The sequence below is a fragment of the Lissotriton vulgaris genome, chromosome 4_1 (assembly GCF_964263255.1).
Source record: "Lissotriton vulgaris chromosome 4_1, aLisVul1.2, whole genome shotgun sequence".
In the NCBI taxonomy this organism is placed as follows: Eukaryota; Metazoa; Chordata; class Amphibia; order Caudata; family Salamandridae; genus Lissotriton; species Lissotriton vulgaris.
The window spans coordinates 1,301,803,254-1,301,819,070 of record NC_141691.1 but is presented as its reverse complement, the minus strand read 5'-3'; the positions used below and the strand labels follow the sequence as shown (position 1 = coordinate 1,301,819,070).

General features: G+C 44.5%; 4 non-coding genes across 4 annotated transcripts; all 4 read left to right on the top strand.

Annotated features, from left to right (window-relative positions):
* The first annotated feature begins 647 nt into the window (after positions 1-647).
* TRNAI-AAU (transfer RNA isoleucine (anticodon AAU)) lies at positions 648-721 on the top strand. Its single transcript has one exon. It is a non-coding gene; the product is annotated as a tRNA-Ile (tRNA).
* Positions 722-1,760: 1,039 nt separating this feature from the next.
* On the top strand, positions 1,761-1,834 carry TRNAI-AAU (transfer RNA isoleucine (anticodon AAU)). The gene has a single exon. It is a non-coding gene; the product is annotated as a tRNA-Ile (tRNA).
* Positions 1,835-10,379: 8,545 nt separating this feature from the next.
* Positions 10,380-10,453, top strand: TRNAI-AAU (transfer RNA isoleucine (anticodon AAU)). The gene has a single exon. It is a non-coding gene; the product is annotated as a tRNA-Ile (tRNA).
* Positions 10,454-12,105: 1,652 nt separating this feature from the next.
* Positions 12,106-12,179, top strand: TRNAI-AAU (transfer RNA isoleucine (anticodon AAU)). The gene has a single exon. It is a non-coding gene; the product is annotated as a tRNA-Ile (tRNA).
* Positions 12,180-15,817: the final 3,638 nt, after the last annotated feature.

Below are 15,817 nucleotides of genomic sequence, written 5' to 3'. Positions count from 1 at the left end.
TGGATGAATACATTTGATATAGTTGTAGAATTAATTATTATTCCGAAAGCTCCTGGAATATCTATTAATGGTTCTAAGTTCTAACGCCAAGTAACTAAATCTCTTATTTATTGCAATTTATTGAGGTCATTTTTGTTTTGTCTTGTTGATGAAACATAAAAATAGTATGAATGTAAACAGCTGAATATAAGCTTTCCAACTATCCCGGGTTAACAATCAGTAGCACTTCATCATCTGCTATTTCTTCAATAGTATGCTATATATTTAGTGAGCCTATTAGTTTAGTCTTCAGAGCATAAAGTTAAAAATGCCAAGGACATACTTTCAATCCGTCTCCAAGCCAATACTTGATGCTCCTTTAATGTTGAAAATAGATGTATTTTCTTCTGTATCATGTGTATCTCTATATTTCCTTTGAGGGGAAGCTGATAGAATGATTAAATGAATCAATTGCATATAGGTGATGAATTGTTATTTATTGCTAAAACACATGGAAAAAACATTAATGGTTCTAAGTTCTAACACTAAGTATGAAAATCTCTTTTGTATTGTAATTTTTTTAAAGTCATATAAGTTTCTTCATGTAGATATTATATATTTATAACTTTCATATTCATATGCTGGACTTCCAGGAATTTGTGCAAAACGGCCTGTTAGCTCAGATGGTTAGAGCGTGGTGCTAATAACGCCAAGGTCACAGGTTCGATCCCTGTACAGGCCAAGTTTAATTGTTTGTAAAAAGATACATTTTTCTTGTTTCTCATTTTTGACTGTTTATCACCTTGTATCAAAAGCTACTTGAAGGATTGGATGAGTACATTTGATATAGTTGTAGAATTAATTATCATTCTTAAAGCTCCTGGAATATCTATAATTGGTTCTAAGTTCTAACGCCAAGTAACTAAATCTCTTAATTGCAATTTATTGAGGTCATTTTTGTTTTGTCTTGTTGATGAAATATAAAGATAGTATGAATGTAAACAGCTGAATATACGCTTTCCAACTATCCCGGGTTAACAATCAGTAGCACTTCATCATCTGCTATTTCTTCAATAGTATGCTATATATTTAGTGAGCCTATTAGTTTAGTCTTTAGAGGATAAAGTTAAAAATGCCAAGGACATACTTTCAATCAGTCTCCAAGCCAATACTTGATGCTCCTGTAATGTTGAAAATAGATGTATTTTCTTCTGTATCATGTGTATCTCTATATTTCCTTTGAGGGGAAGCTGATAGAATGATTAAATGAATCAATTGCATATAGGTGATGAATTGTTATTTATTGGTAAAACACATGGAAAAAACATTAATGGTTCTAAGTTCTAACACTAAGTATGAAAATCTCTTTTGTATTGTAATTTTTCTAAAGTCATATTAGTTTCTTCATGTTGATAATTTATATTTATAACTTCATGGTACACCTCTGAAATTAAGCTTTCCAAATCTCCCGGGTTAACTATCATTAGCACTTCTTCATATGCTCGATTTCCAGGTATTTGTGCAAAATGGCCTGTTAGCTCAGATGGTTGTTATTTATTGCTAAAACACATGGAAGAAACATTAATGGTTCTAAGTTCTAACACTAAGTATGAAAATCTCTTTTGTATTGTAATTTTTTAAAGTCATATTAGTTTCTTCATGTTGATATTATATAGGTATAACTTCATGGTAAACCTCTGAAATTAAGCTTTCCAAATCTCCCGGGTTAACTATCATTAGCACTTCTTCATATGCTGGACTTCCAGGAACTTGTGCAAAATGGCCTGTTAGCTCAGATGGTTAGAGCGTGGTGCTAATAACGCCAAGGTCACAGGTTCGATCCCTGTACAGGCCAAGTTTAATTGTTTGTAAAAAGATAAATGTTTCTTGTGTCTCATTTTTGACTGTTTATCACCTTGGATCAAATGCTGCTTGAAGGATTGGATGAATACATTTGATATAGTTGTAGAATTAATTATTATTCTGAAAGCTCCTGAAATATCTATTAATGGTTCTAAGTTCTAACGCCAAGTAACTAAATCTCTTATTTATTGCAATTTATTGAGGTCATTTTTGTTTTGTCTTGTTGATGAAATATAAAGATAGTATGAATGTAAACAGCTGAATATAAGCTTTCCAACTATCCCGGGTTAACAATCAGTAGCACTTCATCATCTGCTATTTCTTCAATAGTATGCTATATATTTAGTGAGCCTATTAGTTTAGTCTTTAGAGCATAAAGTTAAAAATGCCAAGGACATACTTTCAATCAGTCTCCAAGCCAATAAGTGATGCTCCTTTAATGTTGAAAATAGATGTATTTTCTTCTGTATAATGTGTATGTCTATATTTCCTTTGAGGGGAAGCTGATAGAATGATTAGATGACTCAATTGCATATAGGTGATGAATTGTTATTTATTGCTAAAACACATGGAAAAAACATTAATGGTTCTAAGTTCTAACACTAAGTATGAAAATCTCTTTTGTATTGTAATTTTTCTAAAGTCATATTAGTTTCTTCATGTTGATAATTTATATTTATAACTTCATGGTACACCTCCGAAATTAAGCTTTCCAAATCTCCCGGGTTAACTATCATTAGCACTTCTTCATATGCTGGACTTCCAGGAATTTGTGCAAAATGGCCTGTTAGCTCAGATGGTTAGAGCGTGGTGCTAATAACGCCAAGGTCACAGGTTCGATCCCTGTAAAGGCCAAGTTTAATTGTTTGAAAAAAGAATAATTTTTCTTGTGTCTCATTTTTGACTGTTCATCACCGTGGATCAAACGCTGCTTGAAGGATTGGATGAATGCATTTGATATAGTTGTAGAATTAATTATTATTCTGAAAGCTCCTGGAATATCTATTAATGGTTCTAAGTTCTAACGCCAAGTAACTAAATCTCTTATTTATTGAAATTTATTGAGGTCATTTTTGTTTTGTCTTGTTGATGAAATATAAAGATAGTATGAATGTAAACAGCTGAATATAAGCTTTCCAACTATCCCGGGTTAACAATCGGTAGCACTTCATCATCTGCTATTTCTTCAATAGTATGCTATATATTTATTGAGCCTATTAGTTTAGTCTTTAGAGCATAAAGTTAACAATGCCAAGAACATACTTTCAATCAGTCTCTAAGCCAATACTTGATGCTCCTTTAATGTTGAAAATAGATGTATTTTCTTCAGTATCATTTGTATGTCTATATTTCCTTCGAGGGGAAGCTGACACAATGATTAGATGAATCAATTGCTATGGCTGAGATACCCGCCACCCCCTCTCAACACAATCCCCAAAAGGAGGGAAACCGGAAACAGTTCTTAAAGTTTTTGGATGTGGGAGGGAGTGACCCTCCCGGCCGTATTTATTAAAACAAAAAATTAAAACATTAAACGTTTCACGTTATGTACAATTTCATTATCACATTGCGATGTTTGGCTAACCTTAACATATTCTCTAATACAGAGGTTCTCCTAGCCGAACTAGCATCCTACAAAACATTCTCTAGAAACACTGAAATTGTACATCCTAACGTTTAAGGGCCAACGGCAAGGTCATAACCGGTGTCAAGATCCCTAACCAGACTTACCCCTCCCACTTGGGAGGGGCGACAGCACAGAGGCTTACCTCAAGTGCAACTACTAACAATTTCCCTTGTCTTGACGGGGGCACTTAAGACTCGACGCCATTTAAAGGTCGTTCGAAGACTTGTGTGTGGTATCTAGAAGGTATCGTGGACCTCACCCCACCCCACACAACTTACCGCATCTGCCGTCGCAGATGACACTGGCCCCGGGAAATTCCCCAGGAGGGGGCTGTAACCCCTCCTACAAAGGAAGGGGCCTTGACCGCCTTTCCTTTACTTCCGGCGACCCGCCCTTAGACGGGACCGCCTCCCCATTGAGGGGCCAATGGCCACCTCTCCCGAGCGCTCCCATCCGTGTTGGGTGACGCCCACTCATAGGGATCTACCAATTAGTGCTCACCGATCATGACCTTACCGCCTACCAAAAATAAATACGACAATTCTTACTCAAACCTATGAAAACATTGGTCGCTACGACCGAAAGAACATGATAAAAATGCAACACTACGTCAAATCATTTTAATCGTAACCATCTACACGATATTCATCATACTTTATTATGATCAACAACAAACTGATACTTTCACAGCCTGTAAACGAAATGGGAAAACACATACTCATAAATTCACTTTATTGCACAACAACTTGCTGTCCTCAGGGGCTGGTGGGTGGGTCAAAATTGGCTCTTCGTTCTGTCCCGAGCTCACGTGTAGCGAGGAGGTGCAGCTTCGGAGCACAAGAACAAGAGGACGTCTTCTGGTCTTGCGTCTCTTTTTATCCGTCTTCAGGGCGGGCGAAAACCCGCCCCTGCCTGCCCCTAGGGCGGGGCTGGCTACGTCGGTGTCTAGGCCAGCCCACTCTAGGGCGGGAAAAAGCGCGCCCTGGCTACGCCGCTTCGGGCATACCAGCCGAGACGCGCCTCCCGCCCCAAAATGGCTTCCCGGGGGGATCGAGGCACTCCGCCATACGTTCGGGGGGACCGAGTGGTCGCCCCTTTCCATATGGCTGAGATACCCGCCACCCCCTCTCAACACAATCCCCAAAAGGAGGGAAACCGGAAACAGTTCTTAAAGTTTTTGGATGTGGGAGGGAGTGACCCTCCCGGCCGTATTTATTAAAACAAAAAATTAAAACATTAAACGTTTCATGTTATGTACAATTTCATTATCACATTGCGATGTTTGGCTAACCTTAACATATTCTCTAATACAGAGGTTCTCCTAGCCGAACTAGCATCCTACAAAACATTCTCTAGAAACACTGAAATTGTACATCCTAACGTTTAAGGGCCAACGGCAAGGTCATAACCGGTGTCAAGATCCCTAACCAGACTTACCCCTCCCACTTGGGAGGGGCGACAGCACAGAGGCTTACCTCAAGTGCAACTACTAACAATTTCCCTTGTCTTGACGGGGGCACTTAAGACTCGACGCCATTTAAAGGTCGTTCGAAGACTTGTGTGTGGTATCTAGAAGGTATCGTGGACCTCACCCCACCCCACACAACTTACCGCATCTGCCGTCGCAGATGACACTGGCCCCGGGAAATTCCCCAGGAGGGGGCTGTAACCCCTCCTACAAAGGAAGGGGCCTTGACCGCCTTTCCTTTACTTCCGGCGACCCGCCCTTAGACGGGACCGCCTCCCCATTGAGGGGCCAATGGCCACCTCTCCCGAGCGCTCCCATCCGTGTTGGGTGACGCCCACTCATAGGGATCTACCAATTAGTGCTCACCGATCATGACCTTACCGCCACAGGTCCGGATAGTTGACCGGCTATCCGGACCCCCCACAAAACTCCTACCTAAAGGTCATGTTTTAACGATTTTAACCAAGCTAAGAAGTCTCCTATGAGTAACTCATTGCCCACCCTCGACAAATGCACACCATCCCCCAGATACATACTGTCATCATTAATACAACTATGCGAGATCGAATGCAATGTCTTGGAACGGAACAACCTACTCACTTTGTTATTCAATTTTCTAACCGAATGATTTAAAGCAGGGATCGAGATAGCCCCCCGCCATACTTTTCGTGGGATCATATGAGACCACGCAATTATGCACCCCGGAACTCTCCTCGCTAACCAACTTACCGTGGAAAGCATAGACTCCAGGAGAAGTCGTCTACCGGTGGTGACCAAATCATTGCCCCCCAAATGCACTATGACTATGGACGGCGGTGACCTCATCCGCTCTAACAAACCCTCAAAGAATGCCTGAAACTGGTCAATACAGAGACCGCCCCTTCCGTAGAAGGACACTCTGTACCCGTATTCCCCAGGTACGTGAATCATGTCACCTGCTTTGAATACGTCTGCGGCCCGTCTCACGTATGAGTGGCCCACGACCCACACCTCCTTCCTCACAGCCGGTGATGTGCGACCGCTGGCCTGGTGTTGGGTCGACTGCACAGTCCGCCCTGCCGCGTAGGCTTGCGCAACTGAAAACAAACAAAAGACAAGAAGCGTGAGTACATGATTACAGCTTCACAACATGTGCAATCGCACGTACCTCTTATAACAATTGGAGGACCAGCGCCCCACACGTTTCACTTGTTCTACATTAAGACCCCTGGCTGTAGCTTCAGTGGCAGCCCCTATTCGAAAGGAATGGGTCCCGAATTCGCCCGGGTCCAAGCCCGCTGCGGCAATGGCCATTGCAAGCACCCGCTGAAACTGAAACCTCGTCAGCGGGGTGGCGTCTGCATGCCTCAACAATGTCCCCCCCCACGATGCCACCCTTCGTGCTAGGTAATCTTCTAAGCACTGTACCGGACACATGGATGACCCGGGGGTCCGGCGAATGATCGTGCAGTCCCCCCTCCCATCTTGGTCGGTCTTGGACCTGAGAAAGGAGACAATCATCGCATCGCCCCTGATCTGAACATGCTCCCTGCACAAGCCCCCCGACACATCCTGTTTGTTCCTTGCAACCAGCTCACTAACTCTCATAGCCCCGTGAAATGCCAGCGTAAATGCAGTCCGGAACAAACAGGTTTCGAAAGGAGACGAGCATGTGTTAGGGAGTGTGGCCAGTAACTGGGACAACCTATCTAGACCTATCGGTCGTCTTACGTCTACTCTGCGACCCTCTAGGCGTTGCCACCCACGCAGCGCCTTTTGTACTGTAAAAGACGCTGTCGGGTCCTGGATGCCATGGGCCCTGGCAACAAAGGAAATGGCGGCACGATGCCTTTGGGCCGTAGCCACCGATTTCCCAGCCCTACGTAAAGACATCAGAAAAAGTACTACCCACTCTTCCTGACCCCAAAGTCCCCCTCTCTCTGCCCCCAAAAAGGCTAAATAGGCCTGAAACGCCCCTTCATATGCCTTCCTTGTCCTGGGTGCTAGACTCTCTCCCACGAGGTGACGAAGTTCGGGGCACCGAGAGACCAGAGAGCTTCGGGGAAGGGTGCCGGCTCTGGGTCCGCTGAAGGAAGGAAACCCGAGAAAGCCTGCATGTGAAAACGAGACAGTGCATCAGCAGCCTGATTCATCACCCCTGGGACATGTTTTGCTCTGAATATCACGTTCAGTTGCATACACAGTAAGACAATTTCTTTGAGCAGCCTCAAAATCAATTTACAACGGGCTGCCTGACTATTGATGCATTCTACCACGGTCATATTGTCGGACCAGAACACAACAGAATGATCTCTGAACCCTTCTGGCCAGGTTCTCAGGGCCACCAGAATGGGAAATAGTTCAAGGAAAGCGATATTACTCGTCAGCCCCTTCTCGTGCCACCATAGGGGCCACTTTTGTGCAGACCATTTTGTGCCGAAGATGGCGCCAAAACCTATGCTTCCTGCTGAATCTGTCCATAGCCCAAGCTCTTCGGAGGACACGGCTGGCTTGTTCCAGACGACTCGGCCATTGAAGTCCGCCAAGAATGCTAACCAAATCCGCATGTCCTGGCGGACCTCAGCCGATAACCTCGTGCGATGATGACCCTCCTTTAGGCCAACCATCGCTTGGGCAATTGAGCGGGAAAAGGGGGGAGCCATTGGGATCACCCTCAAGGCAAAGTTCAACTTTCCCACTAATTGTTGCAACTGATGCAGTGTAACTTTGGATGCATTTAAACATACTTGGAGGGCTGCCCTGAATTTCGACACTTTGCTAGCTGGTAAACGGAAGCACCCCTCCCTTGAGTCCAACTCGATCCCCAAAAACTCGAGGCAAGTCGTGGGACCCATAGTTTTACCCGGTGCCAATGGCACGCCAAGATGACCCATCAACACACAGAATTCAGCTAAGGCCTGGGCACATTCGGGATTTCCGGCGGGGCCAAGGAACAAAAAGTCGTCAAGGTAGTGCATTACATTTCGGAAACCCGTTTTCTTAGTGAACACCCATTGCAGGAAAGTACTGAATTGCTCAAAGTAAGCACATGATATAGAGCATCCCATTGGCATACACCTATCCATGTAAAATGACCCCTGGAACCCGAATCCCAGAAGACGCTGATCGTCTGGGTGTACCGGGAGCAACCGGAACGCTGACTCGATATCTGATTTCGCCATCAACGTCCCGGGCCCCAGGCGATTCAAGATGGCTACTGCCTCATCAAACGATGCGTATCGCACCGAACAAACTTCTGGATCAATTGCGTCGTTCACCGAAAGACCATGTGGAGCAGACAGATTATGGATCAAACGAAACTCACCTGGGTCCTTCTTGGGGACCACCCCTAACGGAGAACAAACGAAATCCGGTACCGGGGGTACACTAAACGGGCCGGCGACCCGTCCCCGGCTAACCTCTTTCTGAATTTTCTCTTGTACTACAGATGTATGTTGTAAAACGGAAAGTTGATTTATGCACATCCCTACACCCTGAAAGTCCCCTACCGGGATGCGGAAACCATGTGTAAAACCGTTCCGCAGCACCCCGGCAGAAGTACGATCCGGGTATTCACTGAGCCAGGGAATCATTGCCAAGGTATCAATCGGGGTTGGTAAAGGCGCCCCTCGGCCTAGCTTAGACCTGTTTGGCGCCTCCCTTACCCCCATTCTCACTCGTTCTGGCTCTGCACGATGACTCAGGATGGGACGACCCACACGTACTACATTCGTGTTTGAATTTACACGATCCCGGAGGCCTGGTACATTTCCCTTTGTTGAAATTAAAACAGAAACCCTTTCTCCCTGTATTGCCTGCGGGCCTCGACTGGTCGTCGGTGCTCGTACTTGGTCGAAAGGGCATCCCCACATTTTGGCGGGAGTAATCAACAACATTGCTCCCAACCAATGGCATTCTTAACATTCCCGATTCTTTCATTTTATCCCATGTTACAGAATCGTAACAATCCCAAGTCAAACTCTTGTTATGTTCCTTTTCTTTCCTGAACAGATTGTCATAACAAAACCAATGGTTACCTTGATACGCTGTCGAGTAACCCATAATTCGTGATTGATAAATGGGAAACTCAGGAAGCAACTCGGGCCTACGTTCCCCCAAAATCGATGTAAAAATACCCCACGCATTGCCCCAGTTGCCAATATTCTCATTTACCTTAAAGGCGGCCATTTTTGCGCGCCAAACACTCGGATGCATTAGGTCCTTCTGACTTTTAACATGCTCCACCTCATAATGATCAACAAGCAAGGAAAAAATATTCACGTACTCCCCCGCCCAGATCTTTTCCTTTATAGCTAAAGGCACATGTTGTCCCAATCTCTCTCTACGAGAGGGTGCTGACTCGTCCCTTGCAATCGCCAATGGCCGCTTACCTGAACCGGACGCAGCTTCTGCCGCTTGCGGCTTGTCTATCCCCGCCAACGGCGCAGCCACTTTAGCTGCCTCTCTCTTCTCACGAAGCCCTTTTATCAGCGCCTGTGCCTCGGCAGCCGTGGCGCCATCACTACTATCCCCCAACCATGCTGCTAGCTGTGCTGCCAGCTCGGGGGGCATGTCTTCCTTGGATGTCGGGGTGACGACAACGGGGATTGGATTCCCCTCCATCGGTACTGGGGTCGGCGCCTCGAGCGGGGCAGAGGGAACCGGGACGTCTCCACCGGCTGGAACCCTTCTCGGCCTCTTAGGTCTCCCTCCAGCCGGCGCAGGGCCCGAACCCTCCTCCCCGTCTCGCTCCGCCAACCGTTTCTTTATGTCGGACACCTCTTTGCAAAGGGCCCGCACCATCTGGTCGGTCGTCATTCTCTTTGCGCCTTTCTTGGGCATCTCTCCGAGGAAGTATCTAGAAGACAAAGAAAAAGATCAAAACGCTCAAAATTGGCTCTTCGTTCTGTCCCGAGCTCACGTGTAGCGAGGAGGTGCAGCTTCGGAGCACAAGAACAAGAGGACGTCTTCTGGTCTTGCGTCTCTTTTTATCCGTCTTCAGGGCGGGCGAAAACCCGCCCCTGCCTGCCCCTAGGGCGGGGCTGGCTACGTCGGTGTCTAGGCCAGCCCACTCTAGGGCGGGAAAAAGCGCGCCCTGGCTACGCCGCTTCGGGCATACCAGCCGAGACGCGCCTCCCGCCCCAAAATGGCTTCCCGGGGGGATCGAGGCACTCCGCCATACGTTCGGGGGGACCGAGTGGTCGCCCCTTTCCAATATAGGTGATGAATTGTTATTTATTGCTAAAACACATGGAAAAAACATTAATGGTTCTAAGTTCTAACACTAAGTATGAAAATCTCTTTTGTATTGTAATTTTTTTAAAGTCATATAAGTTTCTTCATGTTGATATTATATTTTTATAACTTCATGGTAAACCTCTGAAATTAAGCTTTCCAAATCTCCCGGTTTAACTATCATTAGCACTTCTTCATATGCTGGACTTCCAGTAATTTGTGCAGAATGGCCTGTTAGCTCAGATGGTTAGAGCGTGGTGCTAATAACGCCATGGTCACAGGTTCGATCCCTGTACAGGCCAAGTTTAATTGATTGTAAAAAGATAAATGTTTCTTGTGTCTCATTTTTAACTGTTTATCACCTTGGATGAAACGCTGCTTGAAGGATTGGATGAATACATTTGATATAGTTGTAGAATTAATTATTATTCTGAAAGCTCCTGAAATATCTATTAATGGTTCTAAGTTCGTACGCCAAGTAACTAAATCTCTTATTTATTGCAATTTATTGAGGTCATTTTTGTTTTGTCTTGTTGATGAAATATAAAGATAGTATGAATGTAAACAGCTGAATATAAGCTTTCCAACTATCCCGGGTTAACAATCAGTAGCACTTCATCATCTGCTATTTCTTCAATAGTATGCTATATATTTAGTGAGCCTATTAGTTTAGTCTTTAGAGCATAAAGTTAAAAATGCCAAGGACATACTTTCAATCAGTCTCCAAGCCAATAAGTGATGCTCCTTTAATTTTGAAAATAGATGTATTTTCTTCTGTATAATGTGTATGTCTATATTTCCTTTGAGGGGAAGCTGATAGAATGATTAGATGAATCAATTGCATATAGGTGATGAATTGTTATTTATTGCTAAAACACATGGAAAAAACATTAATGGTTCTAAGTTCTAACACTAAGTATGAAAATCTCTTTTGTATTGTAATTTTTCTAAAGTCATATTAGTTTCTTCATGTTGATAATTTATATTTATAACTTCATGGTACACCTCCGAAATTAAGCTTTCCAAATCTCCCGGGTTAACTATCATTAGCACTTCTTCATATGCTGGACTTCCAGGAATTTGTGCAAAATGGCCTGTTAGCTCAGATGGTTAGAGCGTGGTGCTAATAACGCCAAGGTCACAGGTTCGATCCCTGTACGGGCCAAGTTTAATTGTTTGAAAAAAGATTAATTTTTCTTGTGTCTCATTTTTGACTGTTTATCACCTTGGATCAAACGCTGCTTGAAGGATTGGATGAATGCATTTAATATAGATGTAGAATTAATTATTATTCTGAAAGCTCCTGGAATATCTATTAATGGTTCTAAGTTCTAACGCCAAGTAACTAAATCTCTTATTTATTGCAATTTATTGAGGTCATTTTTGTTTTGTCTTGTTGATGAAATATAAAGATAGTATGAATGTAAACAGCTGAATATAAGCTTTCCAACTATCCCGGGTTAACAATCGGTAGCACTTCATCATCTGCTATTTCTTCAATAGTATGCTATATATTTATTGAGCCTATTAGTTTAGTCTTTAGAGCATAAAGTTAACAATGCCAAGAACATACTTTCAATCAGTCTCTAAGCCAATACTTGATGCTCCTTTAATGTTGAAAATAGATGTATTTTCTTCAGTATCATTTGTATGTCTATATTTCCTTCGAGGGGAAGCTGACACAATGATTAGATGAATCAATTGCATATAGGTGATGAATTGTTATTTATTGCTAAAACACATGGAAAAAACATTAATGGCTCTAAGTTCTAACACTAAGTATGAAAATCTCTTTTGTATTGTAATTTTTCTAAAGTCATATTAGTTTCTTCATGTTGATATTATATATTTATAACTTCATGGTAATCCTCCGAAATTAAGCTTTCCAAATCTCCCGGGTTAACTATCATTAGCACTTCTTCATATGCTGGACTTCCAGGAATTTGTGCAGACCGGCCTGTTAGCTCAGATGGTTAGAGCGTGGTGCTAATAACGCCAAGGTCACAGGTTCGATCCCTGTACAGGCCAAGTTTAATTGTTTGAAAAAAGATTAATTTTTCTTGTGTCTCATTTTTGACTGTTTATCACCTTGGATCAAATGCTGCTTGAAGGATTGGATGAATACATTTGATATAGTTGTAGAATTAATTATTATTCTGAAAGCTCCTGGAATATCTATTAATGGTTCTAAGTTCTAACGCCAAGTAACTAAATCTCTTATTTATTGCAATTTATTGAGGTCATTTTTGTTTTGTCTTGTTGATGAAATATAAAAATAGTATGAATGTAAACAGCTGAATATAAGCTTTCCAACTATCCCGGGTTAACAATCAGTAGCACTTCATCATCTGCTATTTCTTCAATAGTATGCTATATATTTAGTGAGCCTATTAGTTTAGTCTTCAGAGCATAAAGTTAAAAATGCCAAGGACATACTTTCAATCCGTCTCCAAGCCAATACTTGATGCTCCTTTAATGTTGAAAATAGATGTATTTTCTTCTGTATCATGTGTATCTCTATATTTCCTTTGAGGGGAAGCTGATAGAATGATTAAATGAATCAATTGCATATAGGTGATGAATTGTTATTTATTGCTAAAACACATGGAAAAAACATTAATGGTTCTAAGTTCTAACACTAAGTATGAAAATCTCTTTTGTATTGTGATTTTTTTAAAGTCATATAAGTTTCTTCATGTTGATATTGGCTTTGGGGCCAGGAGGAGTTGGTAGTGAAATTCCTGCTGTCGTTACATCAGGCAGGCAAATCAGTGGCTACGGCCCAGAGGCATCGGGCCGCCATTTCCTTTGTGGCTAGGGCTCATGGGATCCAGGACCCGACAGCGTCTTTCGTTGTGCAAAAAGCGCTACGTGGGTGGCAACGCCTTGAGGGTCGCAGAGTAGATGAAAGGCGCCCGATAGGTTTGGATAGGTTGGCCCTGTTATTATCTATACTCCCTGCAACGTGTTCATCCCAGTATGAAACAGTGTTATTCCGAGCCGCTTTTACGCTGGCATTCCATGGGGCTATGCGGGTAAGCGAACTAGTGGCAAGGAACAAGCAGGATGTGATGGGGGGACTGTGCCGAGAGCACGTTCAGGTCAGAGGGGGGACAATGACTGTCTCGTTTGTCAGTTCCAAGACCGATCAGGGTGCGAGGGGTGACTGCATAATCATACAAAGGATTCCCGGGTCCTCCATGTGCCCGGTGAGTTGTGTAGAGGAATATTTAGCACAAAGGGTGGCATCATGGGGGGGGACCTTGTTGAGACACGCTGACGCCACCCCACTGACGAGGTTTCAGTTTCAGCGGGTGCTTGCGATGTCGATTGCCGCTGCGGGCTTGAACCCGGGCGAGTTTGGGACCCATTCCTTTCGGATAGGGGCTGCTACAGAGGCTACAGCCAGGGGTCTGAATGTCGAACAAGTTAAACGTGTGGGGCGTTGGTCCTCCAACTGTTATAAAAGGTATGTGCGGTTGCACATGTTGTGAAGCTGTAATGATGTACTCACGCTTCTTGTTTTTGTTTGGTTTCAGTTGCGCAAGCCTACGAGGCGGGGCAGACTATGCAGTCGACCCAACACCGGGCCAGCGGTCAGACATCACCGGCTGTGAAAAAGGAGGTGTGGGTCGTGGGCCACTCATACGTGAGGCGTGCCGCGGACGTATTCAAAGCAGGTGACATGATTCACGTGGCTGGGGAATACGGGTACAGTGTGTCCTTCTACGGAAGGGGCGGACTCTGTATTGACCAGTTTCAATCATTTTTCGAGGGTTTGCTAGGGCGGACGAGGTCACCGCCGTCTATAGTCATAGTACATCTTGGGGGCAATGATTTGGTCACCACTGGTAGACGACTTCTTCTTGAGGCGATGCTTTCCACTGTAAGTTGGTTAGCGAGGAGAGTTCCAGGGTGCACAATCGCATGGTCCCATATGATCCCACGAAAAGTATGGCGGGGGGCTATTTCTGTTTGTGCTCTGAATCATTCAGTAAGAAAAATTAATAACAAAGTGAGTAGATTGTTCCGTTCCAATACACTGCATTCTATTTCGCATGGTTGTATTACTGGTGACAGTATGTATTTGGGGGATGGTGTTCATTTGTCCCGGGTGGGGAACGAGTTACTCATAGGAGACTTGATAGCTTGGCTAAAGACTTTAAGACATGACCTTTAGGTAGGAGTGTTGTGGGGGGTCCGGATAGCCGGTCAAATATCCGGCCTGTGGCGGTAAGGTCATGATCGGTGAGCACTAATTGGAAGATCCCTATGAGTGGGCGTCACCCATTACGGATGGGAGCGCTCGAGGGAGGTGGCCATTGGCCCCTCAACGGGGAGGCGGTCCCTTCTAAGGATGGGCCGCCGAAAGGAAAGGAAAGGCGGTCAAGGCCCCTTTCTCGGTAGGAGGGGCTACAGCCCCCTCCTGTGGAATTTCCCGGGGCCAGGACATCTGCGATGGCAGATGTGGTAAGTTGTGTGGGGTTTGGGGGGGGTCTACGCTACCTTCTAGATACCTCACACGAGTCCTCGGACGACCTTTAAGTGGCGTCGAGTTTATTAGGGGCCCCCGTCAAGTCAAGGGAAATTGGTAGTTGCACTTGAGGTACACCTCTGTGCGGTCGCCCCTCACAAGTGAGGGGGATATTTCAGGTTTAGGGATCTTGACACCGGTTACGACCTTGCCGTTGGCCCTTAAACGTTAGGATGTACAATTACAAAATTTCAAGTTAATGTTTTGTAGGATGTTAGTTCGGCTAGGAGAACCTTTGTATTAGAGAATATGTTAAGGTTAGCCAAACATCGCAATGTGGTAATGAAATTGTACATAATATGAAACTGTTATTTTAATGTTTTAATTTTGTTTCATATTTTAATAAATACGGCCGGGAGGGTCACTCCCTCCCGTCTTCCAAAAGTTCAGAACTGTTTCCGGTTTCCCATCCTTGGGGATTGTGTTGAGAGGGGGTGGCGGGTATCTCAGCCATATGGAAAGGGGCGACCATTCGGTCCCCCCGAACGTATGGCGGAGTACCACGATCCCCCCGGGAAGCCATCTTGGGCGGGAGGCGAGTCTCGGCTGGTATGCCCGAAGCGGCGTAGCCGGGGCGCGCTTTTTTCCCGCCCTGGAGTGGGCTGGCCTAGACACTGACGCGGCCGGCCACGCCCTTGGGGCAGGCAGGGGCGGGTTTACGCCCGCCCTGAAGACGGATAAAAGGAGCAACAAGCCAAGAAAGCATCCTCTTGTTCCTGTGCTCTGAAGCTGCACCTCCTCGCTGCACGTGAGCTCGAGACGGAACGAAGAGCCAATTTTGACCCACCCACCAGCCCCTGAGGACAGCAAGTGGTTTTGAATAAAGTTTGATGTGGTAACTCTAATTTGTTTACAGGTTGGGATTATTATCGTGATAACTTTGAATATGCAATAAAGAATGGTCAATTTGTGGTATGTTTTGTAAATAAAGTAATCCTGCTCTAGTGTTTGATCAGTAAGCATGCTTTTAATAAAGTGGTTGTTGTTACTGTCTTTTAAGTAATTTAGTCATTTAGTCTAGAATTGTCGTATTTATTTTGGTCGGGCGGTAAGGTCATGATCGGTGAGCACTAATTGGAAGATCCCTATGAGTGGGCGTCACCCATTACGGATGGGAGCGCTCGAGGGAGGT